Source organism: Lithobates pipiens, unplaced genomic scaffold, assembly GCF_037356315.1.
Source record: "Lithobates pipiens isolate NorthernLeopardFrog02 unplaced genomic scaffold, aLitPip1_a1.2 Scaffold_8, whole genome shotgun sequence".
Lineage (NCBI taxonomy): Eukaryota > Metazoa > Chordata > Amphibia > Anura > Ranidae > Lithobates > Lithobates pipiens.
In genome coordinates, this window is record NW_027507903.1 from 384,076,444 (window position 1) to 384,094,710 (window position 18,267).

Below are 18,267 nucleotides of genomic sequence, written 5' to 3' on the forward strand. Positions count from 1 at the left end.
GCACGCAGACAGCACGCACTAGCTCCTAACACTACTGACTGCAAGCTCCATTATAAAAGATAGATCACTAGCTATATAGGTGAGGTGAATATAGCGGTGTATACTGCGGTCAGGGCACGCAGACAACAACCACTACACAACAGCAAGATCGAAAATTGTCCGAAAACGATCGGTGTGTACTGTGTTGAAGGTACACAGAACACCCACTGCTTCAGACGCCAACACACTACACAAGGCCGCCGCGCTGGCGGCCTTATATAGTGTGGGGCGTGCACTACACAGCCTGAGCTATGATTGGCCACAGGCATCCTGCCTGTGGCCAATCATGGCTCTCCTCGCTGCTGGCGCTGCGATTGGCCAAGCATGCGGGGTCACAGTGCATGCTTGGTCAATCATGAGCCAGCAATGCACTGCGCCATCGCAGTGCATTGTGGGCCGTGAGCGCCACGCGAATTTGGCGCGAACGGACCAAAATGTTTGGACTTCGCCGAACGGACGAACAGCCGATGTTCGAGTCGAACGTATGTTCGACTCGAACACGAAGCTCATCCCTAGTGGTCAATGATGGGCAGCATGTCTCCCCTTGGTGGTCAATGATGGGCAGCACGTCTCCCCCTGGTGGTCAATGATGGGCAGCAAGTCTCCCCTTGGTGGTCAATGATGGGCAGCACGTCTCCCCTTGGTGGTCAATGATGGGCAGCACGTCTCCCCTTGGTGGTCAATGAGGATTCACTATTGAGTTGGCCCACCCTTTTGCAGCTACAACAGCTTCAATTCTTCTGGGCAGGCTGACCACAAGGTTTAGGTGTGTGTCTTTGGGAATGTTTGACCATTCTTCCAGGGAGAGCATTTTTTAAGTCAGGCACTGATGTGGACGAGTAGGCTTGGCTCGGGATTCTCTGCTTTAATTCATCCCAAAGGTGTTCTATTGGGTTGAGGTCAAGAATCTGTCCAGCCCAGTAATCTGCAGAAATGGCGGAACAAGGTGTTGGTTTTGCCACAAGATTGTAAGCCCTCAAAGTGACTCTTGGTGGGCGCTGGAGCGCCCCTGCTGTGAACGATTATATCAAGAATTGTAATTACATGCCATTGTTGAACAGTGCTGGTGCCACAACACTGTGAGTCCTCACAGTTACTCTGGATGGGCACAGGAACGGGCCCTCCTGTGAAATATTATATCAAGAATTGTAATTACATGCCCCTGTTAAACAGGGTCAGAAAAATGGGCTGGTGGCATCACCCAGAACCAAAAATGTTCTTCCAACAGATCAGCAGAGGAGGAAGAGGATAGACAATCAACATAACAGGACAGTCACTCAGCATCAGCATAGGCAGTCTTGAAGGGATGTGATATTTCTAAAAAAATTATTCGGTTACATCAGCTTCAGGTGCTTGGTAGCTGTGGGTGATCCAAGACTGATTCATCTTGATGAAGGTCAGTCGATCAACTGAGTCGGTGGACAGGCGCACCCTGTGATTGGTAACAAAGCCACCAGCAGCACTGAAGGTGCGTTCCGAAAGAACGCTGGATGCAGGACAGGCCAGTAGCTCAATTGCATACTGTGCAAGCTCTGGCCTGTGATCCATCCTCAAGACCCTGACCTTGCCCCTAGGTATTCCTGCACCATGTAAATCAGATGCTGGCGATGGTTGCTGGAACCGATCATACCTTGGGGCTGCAGACTAAAAAATTGTCTGAAAGCATCGGTCAGAAGGCCACCTTCTCCACCGCTCCTTCTGACTGTAGCCTCAGCAACACATTGTCCAGGACCAGGAGTTTGTAACCTCCCAGTCTCTGGGAACGCGTTGCACAGACCTTTCTGCAAGGCCTCCCGGAGATGTCTTATCCTCTGCTCCCTCTGCGATGGCAAGATAAGGTCGACAACCTTACCCTTGTACCGTGGATCAAGGAGAGTGGCCAGCCAGTAATGGTCCCCCTCCTTGATCCGAAGAATACAAGGATCCTTCCGCAGGCTTTGCAGGATCAGGGAGGCCATGCAGCGTAGGTTACCTGAGGCATTCGGTCCGGAGTGCTCTGGGTCACTAAGGACAACATGATCCGCAACTACCTCCTCCCAGCCACGTACAAGTCCATGGGTTTCTTGGGACTGTAAGTCATCCCTACAAGACTGCTGCTGCTGCTGAGTGCCAGCCTCCACCTCCATGCTGACACAATCATCCTCCTCCTCCTCCTCATCCTCTTCCTATGTGATGGGTGGCACAGCAGGAACACTGTCTGGATAAAGGGGGCCTTGAGAGGCAAACGTTGACAGGACAGTGCATGCATCCCTGATCATGCCCCACTGGCGTGGTGAGAAAAAACCGAGCTCCCCTGACCCTGTCCTGGTGCCGTAGTCGCACAGGTACTCATTGATGGCCCTCTGCTGCGTGTGCAGCCGCTGCAGCATGGCCAACGTTGAGTTCCACCTGGTTCTTGGGCAGGTTCAACTCCTTTTGGAGCTCAGCCAGCCGAGCACAGGCATTAAATGATCGGCTGAAATGCACACAGACATTCCTGGCCTGCTTCAGGACATCCTGAAAAGCCCGGGTACCTACCCAAGAACCGCTGCACCACCAGGTTAAGGACGTGAGCCACACAGGGCACATGGGTCAGTTGTCCCTGTCGGAGGGCGGAGAGGAGGTTGGTGCCATTGTCGCAAACCACCATTCCTGGCTTAAGCTGGCGTGGCGTCAACCACCTCTCGGCCTGCCCCTGCAGAGCTGACAAAACATCCGCCCCAGTGTGGCTCCTGTCCCCCAAACAAACCAGCGCAAGCACGGCATGGCATCGTTTTGCCTGCGTACTTGCGTAGCCCCTGGAATGCCTACGGAGCACCGCTGGTTCTGAGGACAGAGCACTGGAAGAGGCCATGGAGGAAGAACAAGAGGAGGGGGGTGGAGGAGAGAGGTGTGTCACAACCAATAGTAGCATTTTACCAACACTACTGCACCTTGTCCTGCATCCTTCCCAGCTGCCAGAAGAGTGACCCAATGGGCCGTGAAAGACAGGTAACGTCCCTGTCCATGCCTGCTGGACCATGAGTCACCGGTAATATGCACCTTACCGCTGACCGCCCTCTACAGCGAGGCAAGGACATTGCCTTCCACATGCCAGTAGAGAGCCGGAATCGCCTTCCGTGAGAAAAAGTGCATCACTATATGGCACAGCACATGACATGGTGGACACAGCAAATTATATAGTGGGCAGTGCAAGGCGCAGCATATGACATGGTGGGCACTGAATGGCACAGCACATGACATGGTGGGCATTGCACATGACATGGTGGGCACTGCATATTACATGGCAGGCACTGCATGGCACAGTACAGGACATGGCGGGCACTGCATGGTACATCACATGACATGGTGGCACAGCACATTACATGGTGGGAACAGCACATGACATGGTGGGCACTGCAAGGCACAGCAAATTACATACTGGGCACAGCACATTACATGTAGGCACTGCAATGCACATGACATGGTGGGCACAGCATGACATGGTGGGCACTGCACATGACAAGGTGGGCAGTGCACATGACATGGTGGGCACTGCACATTACATAGTGGGCACTGCATTGCACAGCACATGACATGGTGGGAACTGGGTACAAGAGAGCACATGACATGGGGGGAATCAGCAGTGTATCCCCTAGCACAATAATTACACAACACCTCCCTAACAAATTTACTAACCTTATGTCAACAGCATGGGAGATGTCCTTCCTCCCAGGCTCCTGCTGGTTAGGCCAACATTAGCGCCCCTCCCCCAGACAGCTCCCAAACACAGAGGATCTGTGTGAGTGTAACTAGTGATGGGAAGTCCGGATCTTTAAAGTGAATCGGTTCATTTCGAACTGCTCACTGAAATGAACCGATTCAATGAATCGATTCTTCGGTTCACTTGCTGAGTCTACTGACAAGCAAGTGAACCGAAGCTCTGATTCAACCACATTAAATGATTAAAATCAGAAGAGTGATTCACACAGAAGGTTGGCAGGTCCTGGGGAGGTTTACTTTGATTTAGTTGATTGGCGCAGAGCACACATTAGCTCAGTGTCATGAATGTTGGTGATACTCAAACAGCTGTGTTAGGCTGGGTTCACACTTGTGCGATGCGGGAACCCTGCGATTCCACTACGGGTTCCTGCATCGCACCCGACTCGCACAACAGTTTACAATGACATATGCGAACTGCTGGGGAATGTCATACAATGTTAATGACACCCCCATTTCAGCTTGCATGTCACACTGCAAAAGTGTCAGTTTGGACATGAATCGCATTACATGGGTGCCAATGCGATACGATTCTGGTGCGGACCAAAAAAAGGGTCCTGTGCGAGTTTAGTCCAAATGCGATACGATTTCAGCCACACTATCTGTATGGCTGGAATCGCATTGCACGGACATCGCCTGTGATTTGCACTGCAGTGCAAATTGCATGCGATTTTGCACGATGCAGCAGTGTGAACTGGCCCTTTGCCTAGGTTTCCGCAAATTTGATGGATAGCAATGTTAACTGTGAAGTTGCCCCAGAATGCAGTTCACATGCACACAAACCCCACTTTTTATTTAGGCTCTGTTTCCACTTGTGCAACTTGTCCTGTGACTTGGGACTGCAAAGTTGCATGACAAGAAGTACCCGATTTCCAATGAGTACCATTCATATCTGTGCGACTTCAAGTCACAGCCACTTCAAAATAGTCCCTGCACTACTTTGGTCCCATTTTAATGTGACTTTGAGGTCCCTAAACCTCCAGAATACACAGGCATTGCTTCAAGTCGCGGCAGAATCGTGCAACTTTCAGGCTTTTTAGGCTAACGCAGCCTGAAAGTTGCACAATTCTGCCGCAATTTTGATGTGACTTTAAAGCAATGCCTGTGTATTCCGGAGGTCTATGGATCTCAAGTTACATCAAAGTGGGACCAAAGTAGTGCAGGGACTACTTTGAAGTCGCACAGATATGAATAATACTCATTCGAAATCATAGAGTACAAAGTCGCAGGACAAGTTGCACAAGTGGAAATGGAGCCTAAATGAAAAGTGGGTTTTTGTGCATGTGAACTGCATTCTGATGTGCCAACTTCACAGTTAACATTGATAGCCATCAGATTTGCCCGTAGCCTTTACAGCGCATGCGCAGTAATGATGATCAGATTTTACTACCACTACCATGGGCGAAGTACCCCTGGTAAGAAAATTCAATCGTTAAGGCTATTTTCACACTTGTGCCACTTGAAAGTCAAGTGCTTTTGCCATGATTTTTGCCATGACTTGAAGCAATGTCTGTGTAATCTTGAGGTCTCTGCCACAAGTCGCATCAAAGTCAGACAAAAGTAGTACAAAAACTACTTTGAAGTCGCACAGACATGAACTGAAGTCGTAGGAAATCACGGGTTATGACTTGTCATGTGACTTTGCAGTCTCAAGTCGCAGGACAAGTCGCACGAGTGTGAAAGGGCCTTAGGCTGTCCGTACCACCTTATCACTGCTGCTACCTCATTGGTTTAGTGTATTGTTTTACTGGTGGTGACTTGTGGTTCTTTCAGTGTACTGGGTTCTAAAAACTGATATGATTCTTTAACTCGGTAACTTGTATGATTATTTAACTCGGTGTACTGTGTACTCCTGACTCTTGTTTTAAGTTTGTATCCAGTTCCTGAGTGTCACTGTGCTGTGAGTCAGCTGATTGGTTGCAGGGAGGGGCTGAGGTCTCTCACTCTAGAATCACATTACCAGGCCTGCTCTACTGTGTACTGAGTGCATAGTGAACTGTTTCAAACGAATCGGTTCACTCAGATGAATCGATTCATCCAGTTCACTGAAAAGAATCGATTCAAAAGAACGATTCGTTCATGAACTGGACATCACTAAATGTAACAGATCTTGTGATAGGAGTCAGACATCTGCAGAGACAAGCCTTGGCTGCAGTGACTAACACTTGTCTCCTCCATGTGTGCAGTGCACAGAGGGCTCCTCTTCTTTCAAGAAGGCACACAGATATTGATAAGCCACTGGCATGGGCCTATATTGAGGGAGGGGCCTGGAGCTGCAGCTCCACAAGCCCCTATGTTAATCCGGCCCTGTATGTTTGCAAGGGTAATGGTTCGGCCTGCGTAGGAGCCTTTTAGAAAGAGGAACCTGCCTTCTTTATCGGATTGCATGTCGGTGTACTGGAATGGACAATTTTTGTGTATCAGAATGGCCACACCCTTTGTTTGTTGTTGTTTTGTTTTGTTTTGGCTAATAGGTTCGTAGCATGGTATACTATAGGGAAATGGCGACTAAACACTTTAGGAATGGCATTAGAGCGGAAGTGAGTTTCTTGAAGGAATACGATATTGGCTTTGTGTTTCTGCATCTTAAGGAGGGTTTGGGAGCGTTTTTCCGGGGTATTCAAGTCTTTGACATTCAGTGATATAATTTTTGCAGTTAGACTGGTGGCCAGCTTGGTGGCACTATTACGCTTGATTGGCATGGCTGATACAAGTAGCTAGATTTACTTAGGTAGGATAGGTGTCAAATAGGGGAGTCTGACTCGGGAGCAGAATTGTGGTTTTGGAGGTAACGCTAAAAGGCTCTCAAGAGGTCTCACAGAGAATTATCAGAAAGCAATCTTCAAAGCCAAAAAGGACCACTTCTCATATACAATCTCAACGGCCGCAAACCAACCACGGGAACTGTTTAAATTGGTTAATCAATCAATGAATCCGGTGTGCCTAGAACCCCCAGAAAGTGAATCCCAGGATTACTGTGACAAACTGTCGGATTTTTTCATTGATAAAGTCAAAACCATCTGGGAAACAATCTGTCAGAAGAAAACATCCAACCTCAGCCAGCAAATACATAAAGAGGATGTCTGCACCAACATACCACAACCGCCAAAATTTTCACTATCCCCAATTACCGTAGACACCGCAAAAAACACCATTAATAAACTGCGTGACAGTACCTCACCTATTGACATCATCCCCACAAAACGACTGAAAGAATGCTCCGACATCGTGGCTCCAACCATAACCCACCTTAGAAACCGATCATTTCACGAAGGGATTGTTCCCAGCATCCTCAAACAAGGCATTGTCAAACCTCTACTCAAGAAACCAAACCTGGACCCTCAGGATCCAAACAACCGTAGGCCAATTACAAGCCTCAACAGCATTTCTAAGATCATGGAGAAAGCTGTAGTACATCAGCTACAACTCCACCTGGATACTCACAAACTCCTGGACCCGCTGCAATCAGGCTTCCGTCCGGGTCATGGAACAGAAACAGCTCTCCTCAAGATTTCGGACGACGCTCTCGAAGCAGCAGATGACGGAGAGCCGTGTCTCCTAGTATGCTAGATCTAAGTGCAGCGTTTGATACAGTAGATCACAATACTCTACTCGTCCGCCTCACAGAAGTAGCCGGAGTCCAAGACATAGATCTCCAATGGTTCGCGTCCTTGCTAGGAAATCGATCATAGACAGTGAAACTAGTAAAATTCCTCTCCGAAACTCAGGCAGTCACCTGCGGAGTCCCTCAAGGCTCTCCTTTGTCACCCGTTCTCTTCAACATTTACATTCGCCCACTCCTTCAAATCATCAGATGCTCAGATCTCTGCTTCCACTCTTACGCTGACGACACGCAACTTTATTTCCGGATCAATTGAAAAAAAGATCACCAACAACAACTTGAAAACTGCCTCAAATCAATAGAGGACTGGATGACCACTAACTCCCTCCAGCTGAACGAATCAAAGACAGATCTTCTTATCTTACACCCAAATCATAAGCCCGAAACCAAAACCTCCTGGTCTCCACCAACCGTCTTTGGGCAGACTATCTCCCCGCCTAGGAAAACCGAGTGCCGTAGGCTTTTTTTTAATATGTTGTTGGCATCGACGACCTGTTTTATTTTTCTGCTTGTTTGCCGAGGTGATCATCTTGGCGTTTGTCAAGTGAGTTGAGAGAGGCCAGCAAGGTTGCTTACGGCGACATCACCCCGAATGCACCTGATCTTGTCAGATCTTTAATGCTAAGCAGGGTCTGGCCTGGATAGTACCTGGATAGGACAACACCTGGGAATACCAGGTGCCGTAGGCTTTTTTTTTTAATATGTTGGTGGCGTCGACGACCTGTTTCTTTTTTGCTTGTTTGCCGAGGTGACCATTTTGGCATTTGTCAAGAGGGTTGAGAGTGGCCAGCAAGATCCCCTATGGCCACATCACCCTGAATGCGCCCGATACCATCTGATCTCGGATGCTAAGCAGGGTCACCACCTGGGAATACAAGGTGCCGTATGCTTTTTTTTAATATGTTGTTGGCATCGACGACCTGTTTCTTTTTTGCTTGTTTGCCGAGGTGACCATCTTGGCATTTGTCAAGAGGGTTTAGAGTGACCAGCAAGATGGCCTACAGCTACATCACCCTGAATGCGCCCTATCGCGCCCTATCTCGTCTGATCTCGGATGCTAAGCAGGGATGGGTCTGGTTAGTACCTGGATGGGAGACTGCCGGAGAAAACTAGGTGCTGTGGGATTTTTTTTATATGTTGTTGGCATCGACGACCTGTTTTATTTCTCTGCTTCTGTTTTGTTTATTGCTTGCTCTTAATCCCTGTACTCTATACACCATTAAAGTTCGTGTGTGTTCATGTGTGAAGGCGTCCCAATACTTTTGACAATATAGTGTATGTGTAAGGGGGCACTCTGCCACACTCTGATCATTAATCAATTAGTTAGTGTTACAAGTTTTTGAGGTAATTAATATTTTAAATCATAAAAGTTTCTGAAAATATATGTAAGTTATATGTTCGGTGGTAAGTGATGGTTTCTGAAGGTCACACAACAGCAGATCATATAGGGAGGAGGGGATTTGCTGAGTAGGTATTTCTATTTTTGAGTTACTAGTCAGAACAATGGGTGGAGTTATGCTACTTATCTATAGACTGAACCATATTGGGTATATATGCAAATGTGGGTGTTATTAGGATATGCTGACATAACATCTTGAAACAGTATAAGAATGGACTAGGGTTATAGGAAAGGGAGGATTGGTGGGAAGAGAAAGGATTCTACACTTTGGAGAATGTAGATCAGAAGACCCTATCCTCCTTCTGAGGCCATCACCATGCCATATGTTACCAGATGTCAATCTTGTCTTTGCCTGTCTTTCTGAAAAATAAACCAACTATTGAACGGACGAAGGATTCTTCAATTTCTACTCCTGAAAGTACGTTTGAAATGCCTTGGATAAGAAATACATATCTCCGCTATACACACCCTCATATGGAGAAGGGATACTGATTCACATATTACACAAAGACTTTGCTATTCATTAAGAAACGCCCCTGTGAGTGAGTATGTAGAGTTTCTACTACGTTTACACTACATTTGTATTTACTCTCTACTTTCACTTTTAACAGTTAGGTATCCTGATAATTTTTTATTACATTTAGAGGTTTGTAAGACGCAACAGATTGGGCCCGGCACAGATATCAGGTTTTTCAGGATCAATTCTAGTTGGTGCCCGGTCATGGTTTTTGATCTGTTGTTGCTCCAGTTGGCAGGACAACCCAGGGATGGTCCTCTTTTGCCCTTTAACCCCGCTCACATCATCACTTTTCATCAAATACTGCTGCACACTTTTGGGGAATTTGGGGCTCAACCCCAAGTCCTACTCGGGTCACTCCTTTAGGATCGGGGCAGCCTCTGCAGCTTCACGTCAGGGGGTCCCCGTGCATATCAATAAGAGATTGGGTAGGTAGAGGTATTAATGCTATGCCAGGTACATCCCGGAGCTGGTAACAGAGATGTCCCAAGCGTTTCTTCATTCGACTGATTGATTGGTTCAGGATGAATAAACTTTGTATTTTCATCTCCCTGTCTGATGTACTTTTTGCCCCCTTTTAGGCATACTGACCACGTGACCACGGCACACCTTCAGGTCACTTTCTTTCAGTAGCTGTCATTCCCATTTCATCATTGTTATAAGAGTCTCTGAGGACAAGTGGGGAGGCGGAACGTAGGCCCGCCGTCATTTGTGGGAGGAGCCTCGTCGTTATAAGACGGCCTCGGTTCCTCCCTGCCCTGTCGGATGTTTCCAGAGGTTGTCCCACCCTCCCTTCCCCCTTTTTGTTTTTATCCTGTTTTCTTTTTTAGTATTACTTAGGAATGCCCCCTTTTAGGCATACTGACCACGTGACCACGGCACAACTTCAGGTCACATTCTTTCAGTATCTGTCATTCCCATTTAATCAGTTATAAGAGTCTCAGAGCACAAATAAAAAAAAGCCTACGGCACTTGGTATTCCCAGGCAGTCTCCCATCCAGGTACTAACCAGGCCTGATCCTGCTTAGCATCCAAGATCAGACGAGATTGGGTGCATTCAGGGTGATGTGGCCATAGGACATCTTGCTGGCCACTCTCAACCCTCTTGACAAACGCCAAGATGGTCACCTCTGCAAACAAGCAAAAAAAAAAAAACAGGCAGTCGACGTCAACATATTAAAAAAGAAGCCTACGGCACCTAGTTTTCCCAGGCGGTCTCCCATCCAGGTACTAACCAGGCCCAACTCTGCTTAGCATCCGAGATCAGACGAGATTGGGAGCATTCAGGGTGATGTGGCCGTAGGCGAACTTGCTAGCCACTCTAAACCCTCTTGACAAACGTCAAGATGGTCACCTCAGCAAACAAGCAGAAAAATAAAACATGTCGTCGTTGCCAACAACATATTTAAAAAAAGCCTACGGCACCTGGTATTCCCAGTCGGTCTCCCATCCAGGTACTAACCAAGCCTGACCCTGCTTAGCATTCAAGATCAGACAAAATCGAGTAGTTTCAGGATGATGTAGCCGTAGGCAAACTTGTCAGCCACACTCATCCCTCTTGACAAACGCCAAGATGGTCACCTCGACAAACAAGCAGAAGAATAAAACAGGTCGTCAAAGTCAACAACATATTATAAAAAAGCCTACGGCACCTGGTATTCCCAGGCGGTCTCCTATCCAGGTACTAAGCATGCCCAACCCTCCTTAGCATCCGAGATCAGGCATATTCCGGGTGATGGGGCCGTAGGCGATCTTGCTGGCCACTCTCAACCCTCTTGACAAACGCCAATATGGTCACCTCTGCAAACAAGCAGAAAAATAAAACAGGTCGTTGACGCCAATAACATATTAAAAAAAAGCCTACGGCACATGGTATTCCCAGGCTGTCTCCCATCCAGGTACTAACCAAGCCCGACTCTGCTTAGCATCAGAGATCAGACGAGATCGGGTGCATTCAGGGTGATGTGGCCATAGGTGATCGTGCTGTCCACTCTCAACCCTCTTGACAAACGCCAAGATGGTCACCTCGGCAAACAAGTAGAAAAATAAAACAGGTCGTCGACGTCAACAACATATAAAAAAAAAAAGCCGGTAGGGCGTGGCTTGCCTAGAGAGAGGATGGCTGCTTAAGCTTTTTGCTCCGTCTTACCTCAGCCTAAAAAAGATCGATCACCGAGGATTTTACCTGAAAAACACTGTCACATGGGGACCTCCTCACGCGGACCCTCTGCATCTAGATCCCGCTCACCAAGGGACCTGGGATCCCGTAATACCCAGACAATACCGGATCTCTTCAGGAAGCAGGGGGCTGACATGGTGGCCTGTTCTCCCACCACTAACCACATCAGGATTACCCTGACGCTGACTGATCCACAGCACACCATGGCAGACAGTCCATCTCCCCATCACCAACAACTAAATATCCACGACCTGAGGACTGTCGCGGCCGATATAAAGAGCACTCTGACCGCGGCCATCTCGGACCTCCGCCACGAGATACAAGCAATCACAGGGAGAGTAAACTCCATGGAGCTAATGGCGGCGCAACAACAGCATGAATTGCAGATGGCTCAAGGCAAAGTCGACACACACACCTGGCAGCTCAGAGACCTCCAGCGCCATGTCGAAGATATCGACAATAGGGGACGAAGACACAATCTGAGGATGAGAGGCTTCCCGGAGTCGATCGAGCCTGAGCAAATCCTCCCAGCGGTCACATCCCTATTCAACCAGCTGCTAGTCCAATCCTCCGGTACACCTATAGCTATGGAGCGGATACATAGAGCCCTTAGGCCTAAGGGCAAAGATTCTGATCACCCACGGGATGTCATCTGTTATGTTAACGACTATACCCTCAAAGAAGAGGTTCTTTAAAAAACTAGGAGCGATCCGAACCTGACATTTGAAGGCCATTCGATCCAGATATATCAGGATCTTTCGGCGATCACGCTGAAATATCAAAGAGACTTGCGCCCATTACTTGACGTGCTGAGGCAGAGAGACATTCGCTATCGCTGGAAGTTTCTGTTCGCTCTGCAAGCCTCTTACCAGGGCCGCACTGCCATCTTAAAAGTGCCAGAAGATCTAGAAACCTTCTACAAAATGCTGGACCTGCCACTGGTTGAAGTACCTAATTGGTATGCTGATTTTCGGGTCCACATTTCACCCAACACCCACAGCACTGAAGATCTCATGGAAACTCAACTGTCCAGATCTCGCAGACATAGGTCGCCATCCACCTTCAGACCACTTGGGGGACACCGACCCCGCCACCCACCGACGAGCCTGACTTCGGCCCCGCTACCTCACAGAGCACGCAGGGACTGCTAGACCTGTCGCCTCACGAGAGCTCCGGGACACCCATGCGATGGTGGATTAGCCTACATGCTTCATACCCTGCCTAGTGCCGCTCTCCTTTCCTCTGCCGTGCATATGGACCATTCCCTTACTCACCTGCCTTGAAAGACTACAGACACTTACACTAGCTTCAATATCCCCGACTCTGGTTACCACCATGATTTCTACCTGGAGCAGTTCTGGGCCTCCAACCTGTCAGACGAGAGAGCATTCAACGCACGCACTCGACTAGACTCTATTCCTGCTTGGATCCCATATAGTTGTAGCCTTTTACTCTCTAACTGAACATTACCACGGCCGAATGAGCGCCCACAAGGACCCGAGACACCTATCGGTAAAGTATACATCGAACGGAGCACTTGGTATATTTTAGTGACTGATCCGATCTTGTGCCCTGCTGCGACATTAATATTGGCACTTACCTCTATGCCTTATATAAACTATTCTTCATATTGCAGACCTCATATCATCATAGAGGAGCTAGTAATTCTATATACTTTACTAAACATCATACTACCCTGAAAGCAGGGGCCCGTTCACTACCATACAATATTGCAGGCATTGGGTGGTCAATTTATCAAGTGATACCCCCCTTACTAGCCTCATCCCTGATCCAGGATATACAGGAGCCATGATTTATATGATTTTTATGCCCACCCAAACCTACCCCCCAGTACCCCCTCTTACAAACCGCCTGGGAATACCAGGTGCCATAGGCTATTTTTTTAATATGTTGTTGACGTCGACGACCTGTTTTATTTTTTTGCTTGATTGCAGAGGTGACCATCTTGGCGTTTGTCAAGAGGGTTGAGAGTGGCCAGCAAGATTGCCTACGGCCACATCACCCTAAAAGCGCCCGATCTCGTCCGATCTCGGATGCTAAGCAGGGTTGGGCCTGGTTAGTAGTGATGGACGAACTTCCGATGGGACGTTTCGCGAACGCGGACCGCGAACGTGGCCGATAGTTCGCCAACCGTAACGTTCGCGGCAGGCCCCATTGACTTCAATGGGAGGCGAACTTTGCAAACCTACAGGTCAAATTTGCAGCCACAAGATAATTACTAGCTATCCAAACATAGTCCCACCACATGGCCAATGACATAACACATGTATGAGGTGAATCTGGGATCGACAACTACAAGCATTCTTTTTTTATATGTGAAATTCTGACAATTCAGGACTCTTGAGACAATGGAGGCGAGGGAAGGTCAGGGTAGGCAAAGAAGAGGGTGCAGGAGATGATCACCAGCACCAGCACCGTGATATACAGCACTGACACCTGCACCGAGATAGAGAGCACTAACAGCAGCACTGATACCAGCAACTTGCCGCTGGGCCCCAAAAATATGACACCGCTCAACCTCTTCAAACAGGAGGGTACGGGCATATATTACGGTGTGCTTTTTAGGTTGCGATTAGCAGACTGTACCTCACTGAACCCTATATACTGTAGTACACTATACCTTACCAGTCCTTATAAGGACCTTTGTGGAACTAGTAGGTTGTGATTAGCAGACTGTACCTCAGTCCCTACACTGATAAAGGACTGCTGCAGAATTGGGCAGCAGTCAGCAGTAGTGCACCTCAACCCTATATATTGTGGACCTATACCAGTCCTTAAGGATTAGCAGACTGTACCTCACTCAACCCTATATACTGTATTACGCTATACCTTACCAGTCCTTAGAAGGACCTTTGTGCAAATAGTAGGTTTTGATTAGCAGACTGTACCTCAGTCCCTATACTCATAAAGGACTACTGTTGCAGAAGGGCAGCAGTCAAGTATAATATTCTTTCTATATTTGGAAGAAAGAATATTATACGTGTACAAGCCTATTACCATACCAGTCCTGAAAAGAACCTTTGTTACAGCTACTGATTAAACTGACTGTTCCTCACTGCCACACACAGCTTCCTGCCTGTCCCTATTTAAACTGACAAAACACAGGCTCCTGCAACAATAACTTGAATAGCACTCAAAACTATATCCTGTACTACTTTACCATACCAGTCCTGAAAAGGACTTTTGTGGACCTAATAGTAACAGCTAATGATTAAACTGACTGTCCCTGCTGCACACAGCGTCCTGTCCCTCTCTCAGCCCTGACAAAAGACAATCTGCAGCAACAATGACTTGAATAGCAGTGCCTCAAACCTATATCCTGAACTACACCTATACAATACCAGTCCTTAAAATAACTTTTGTGGACCTAATAGCTAGCGATTTGGGTCACTGCAGTCTCTCCCTGCTCCACACAGCAACCTCTCCCTATAGTGACAGAAGAAAGAATGTAAAATGGCCGCTGGATCGGGTCTATTTATAAGTTAGGGGGAATGTCCAAGTGTCCATGTGCTGTAATGTCTCAATTGGCTGTCCTGTACCCCATGATGGATGTGTCATCATAGGTCAAAGTTCCTTTACACAGTAAATACATAAGTCCGCCGGGCGAACAGCGGCAATAGTCGGCCGAACGGGCGGACCGTGAACAGCCGAAATTCGCAGCGACACGACCGCCGGGCGAACAGTTCGGCCATCCCTACTGGTTAGTACCTTGATGGGAGACCGCTTGGGAATACCAGGTGCCGTAGGCTTTTTGTTTAATATGTTGTTGGCGTCAACGACCTGTTTTATTTTTCTGCTTGTTTACCGAGGTGACCATCTTGGCGTTTGTCAAGAGGGTTTAGAGTGACCAGCAAATTTGCCTAATGCCACATCACCCTGAATGCGCCCAATCTCGTCTGATCTCAGATGCTAAGCAGGGTTGGGCCTTGTTAGTACCTGAATGGGTGCCCCCGTCTGGGAATATCAGGTGCCGTAGGCTTTTTTTTAATATGTTGTTGACGTCGACAACCTGTTTTATTTTTCTGCTTGTTTGCCGAGGTGACCATCTTGGCGTTTGTCAAGAGGGTTGAGAGTTGCCAGCAAGATGGCCTACTGCTACATCACTGTGAATGCGCCCGATCTCGTCTAATCTCAGATGCTAAGCAGGGTAAGGACTGGTTAGTACCTGGATGGGAGACTGCCTGGAAATACCAGGTGCCGTAGGCTTTTTTTTAATATGTTGTTGGCATCGACGACCTGTTTAATTTTTCTGCTTGTTTGCCGAGGTGACCATCTTGGCGTTTGTCAAGAGGGTTGAGAGTGGCCAGCAAGATCCCCTATGGCCACATCACCCTGAATGAGCCCGATACCATCGGATCTTGGATGCTAAGCAGGGTCAGGCCTGGTTAGTACCTGGATGGGAGACCGCCTCGGAATACTAGGTTCCATAGATATTTTTTTAATATGTTGCTGGCGTCGACGACATGTCTTGTGTTTCTGCTTGTTTGCAGAGATGACCATCTTTGCATTCGTCAAGAGGGTTGAGAGTGGCCAGCAAGATCACCTACGGCCACATCACCCTGAATGCGCCTGGTCTTGTCTATTCTTGGATGATAAGCAGGGTTGGGCCTGGTTAATACCTGCATGGGAGACCACCTGTGAATACCGGGTGCCGTAGGCTTTTTTTTTTATATGTTGTTGCCGTCGATGACCCGTTTTATTTTTCTGCTCGTTTGCCGAGGTGACCGTCTTGGTGTTTATCAAGAGGGTTGAGAGGGGCCAACAAGATCACCTATGGTCACATCACCCTGCATGTGCCCGATCTCGTCTGTTCTCGGATGCTAAGCAGGATCAGGCCTTGTTAGTACCTTGATGGGAGACTGCCTTGGATATACCAGGTGCCATAGGCTTCTTTTTAATATGTTGTTGGCGTCGACGACCTGTTTTATTTTCTGCTTGTTTGCCGGGGTGACCATCTTGGCTTTTGTCAAGAGGGTTGAGTGTGGCAATCAAGATCGCCTATGGCCACATCATCTTGAATGTGCCTGATCTCGCATGCTAAGCAGGGTTGGGCCTGGTTAGTACCTGTATGGGGGACTGCCTGGGAATACCAGGTGCTGTAGGCTTTTTTTTAATGTTGTTGGCGTCGACGACCCGTTTTATTTTTCTGCTTGTTTGCCGAGCTGACCATCTTGCCGTTTGTCAAGAGGGTTGAGAGTGGCCAGCAGGATCTCTTACAGCCACATCACCCTGAATGCACCCAATCTCGTCTGATCTCGGATACTAAGCAGGGTTGGGCCTGGTTAGTACCTGGATGGGAGACCGCTTGGGAATACCAGGTGCCGTAGGCTTTTTTTTAATATGTTGTTGGCGTTGACGACCTGTTTTATTTTTCTGCTTGTTTGCCGAGGTGACCATCTCGGGCCTGGTTAGTATCTGGATTGGAGACCGCCTGGGAAAATCAGGTGCTATAGGCTTTTATTTTTCTGCTGCTTGCAGAGGTGACCATCTTGGCGTTTGTCAAGAGGGTTGAGAGTGGCCAGCACGATCGCGTACAGCCACATCATCCTGAATGTTCCCGATCTTGTCTTATCTTGTCTGATCTCGGATGCTAAGCAGGGTCGGGCTTGGTTAGTACCTGGATGGGAAACCGCCTGGTAATAACAGGTGCCATCGTTTTTTTTTAATATGTTGTTGGCGTCGACAAAGTTTTATTTTTCTGCTTGTTTGCCGAGGTGAATATCTTAGCGTTTGTCAAGAGGGTTGGGAGTGGCCAGCAAGGTCACCAAAGGCCATATCACCCTGAATGCGCACGATCTTGTCTGATCTCAGATGCAAAGCAGGGTCGGGCTTGGTTAGTACCTGGATGGGAGACCGCCTGGGAATAACAGGTGCCATAGGCTTTTTTGTAATATGTTGTTTGTGTAGACGACCAGATTTTATTTTTCCTGCTTGTTTGCCGAGGTGATCTCAATCCTCTTGACAAATGCCAAGATGGTCACCTTGGCAAACAAGCAGAAAAATAAAACAGGTCATCGACGCCAACAACATATTAAAAAAAAGACTACGGCACCTGGTATTCCCAGGCTGTCTCCCATCCAGGTACTAACCAGGCCCAACCCTGCTTAGCATCCGAGATCAGACGATATAAAGCGCATTCAGGGTGATGTGGCCATAGGGAATATTGCTGGCCACTCTCAACCTTCTTGACAAACGCCAAGATGGTCACCTCGGCAAACAAGCAGAAAAAAAAAAATTACGGTAAGTATGAAACAATTTTCCGTTTTCCAGGTGCCACCATGGCAGCATAACTGTGATACAATAAATAGCTAAGACCAGGGTGGGTACTGCTTCAAAGAAAAAAATTGTATTTAAGGAAATGCGAGAGCTGCCTCAATCGCCCTTTCCCTAAATTCTACTAAAGAGAGAGCTCTGGGGGTGATGCAATGTGCTGGGTGTGATGTGTTTTGATGTGCTGGGGGAGATGCGATGAGCTGGGGCAATGCGATGTGATGTGCTGGGGGCAATGCGATTCGATGTGTTGCGAGTGATGCAATGTGCTTTGGGGCGATTCGATGTTGTGGTGAGATGCGATGCGGCGGTGGGATTCGATGTGTTGGGGCGAAGCGATTCGATGTGCCGATGCCATTCGATGTGCTGATGCGATTCGATATGCTGGGGTGATGCAATGTGCTTTGGGAGATGTGATGTGCTTTGGGAGATGCGATGGGGAGATGCGATTCTATGTCCTGGGAGCAAAGTGATGCGATGTG

General features: G+C 48.0%; 1 non-coding gene and 6 pseudogenes across 1 annotated transcript; 2 read left to right on the top strand and 5 right to left on the bottom strand.

The window, feature by feature from the left end:
- Nucleotides 1-10,275: 10,275 nt before the first annotated feature.
- Nucleotides 10,276-10,394, bottom strand: LOC143964727 (5S ribosomal RNA; annotated as a pseudogene).
- Nucleotides 10,395-10,501: 107 nt separating this feature from the next.
- LOC143965245 (5S ribosomal RNA) lies at nt 10,502-10,620 on the bottom strand. Its single transcript, XR_013271603.1, has one exon. It is a non-coding gene; the product is annotated as a 5S ribosomal RNA (ribosomal RNA).
- A 108-nt stretch (nt 10,621-10,728) lies between these two features.
- Nucleotides 10,729-10,847, bottom strand: LOC143965325 (5S ribosomal RNA; annotated as a pseudogene).
- Nucleotides 10,848-11,172: 325 nt separating this feature from the next.
- LOC143964948 (5S ribosomal RNA) lies at nt 11,173-11,291 on the bottom strand (annotated as a pseudogene).
- A 5,435-nt stretch (nt 11,292-16,726) lies between these two features.
- On the top strand, nt 16,727-16,845 carry LOC143965516 (5S ribosomal RNA; annotated as a pseudogene).
- A 433-nt stretch (nt 16,846-17,278) lies between these two features.
- On the top strand, nt 17,279-17,397 carry LOC143965358 (5S ribosomal RNA; annotated as a pseudogene).
- A 158-nt stretch (nt 17,398-17,555) lies between these two features.
- On the bottom strand, nt 17,556-17,674 carry LOC143965443 (5S ribosomal RNA; annotated as a pseudogene).
- Nucleotides 17,675-18,267: the final 593 nt, after the last annotated feature.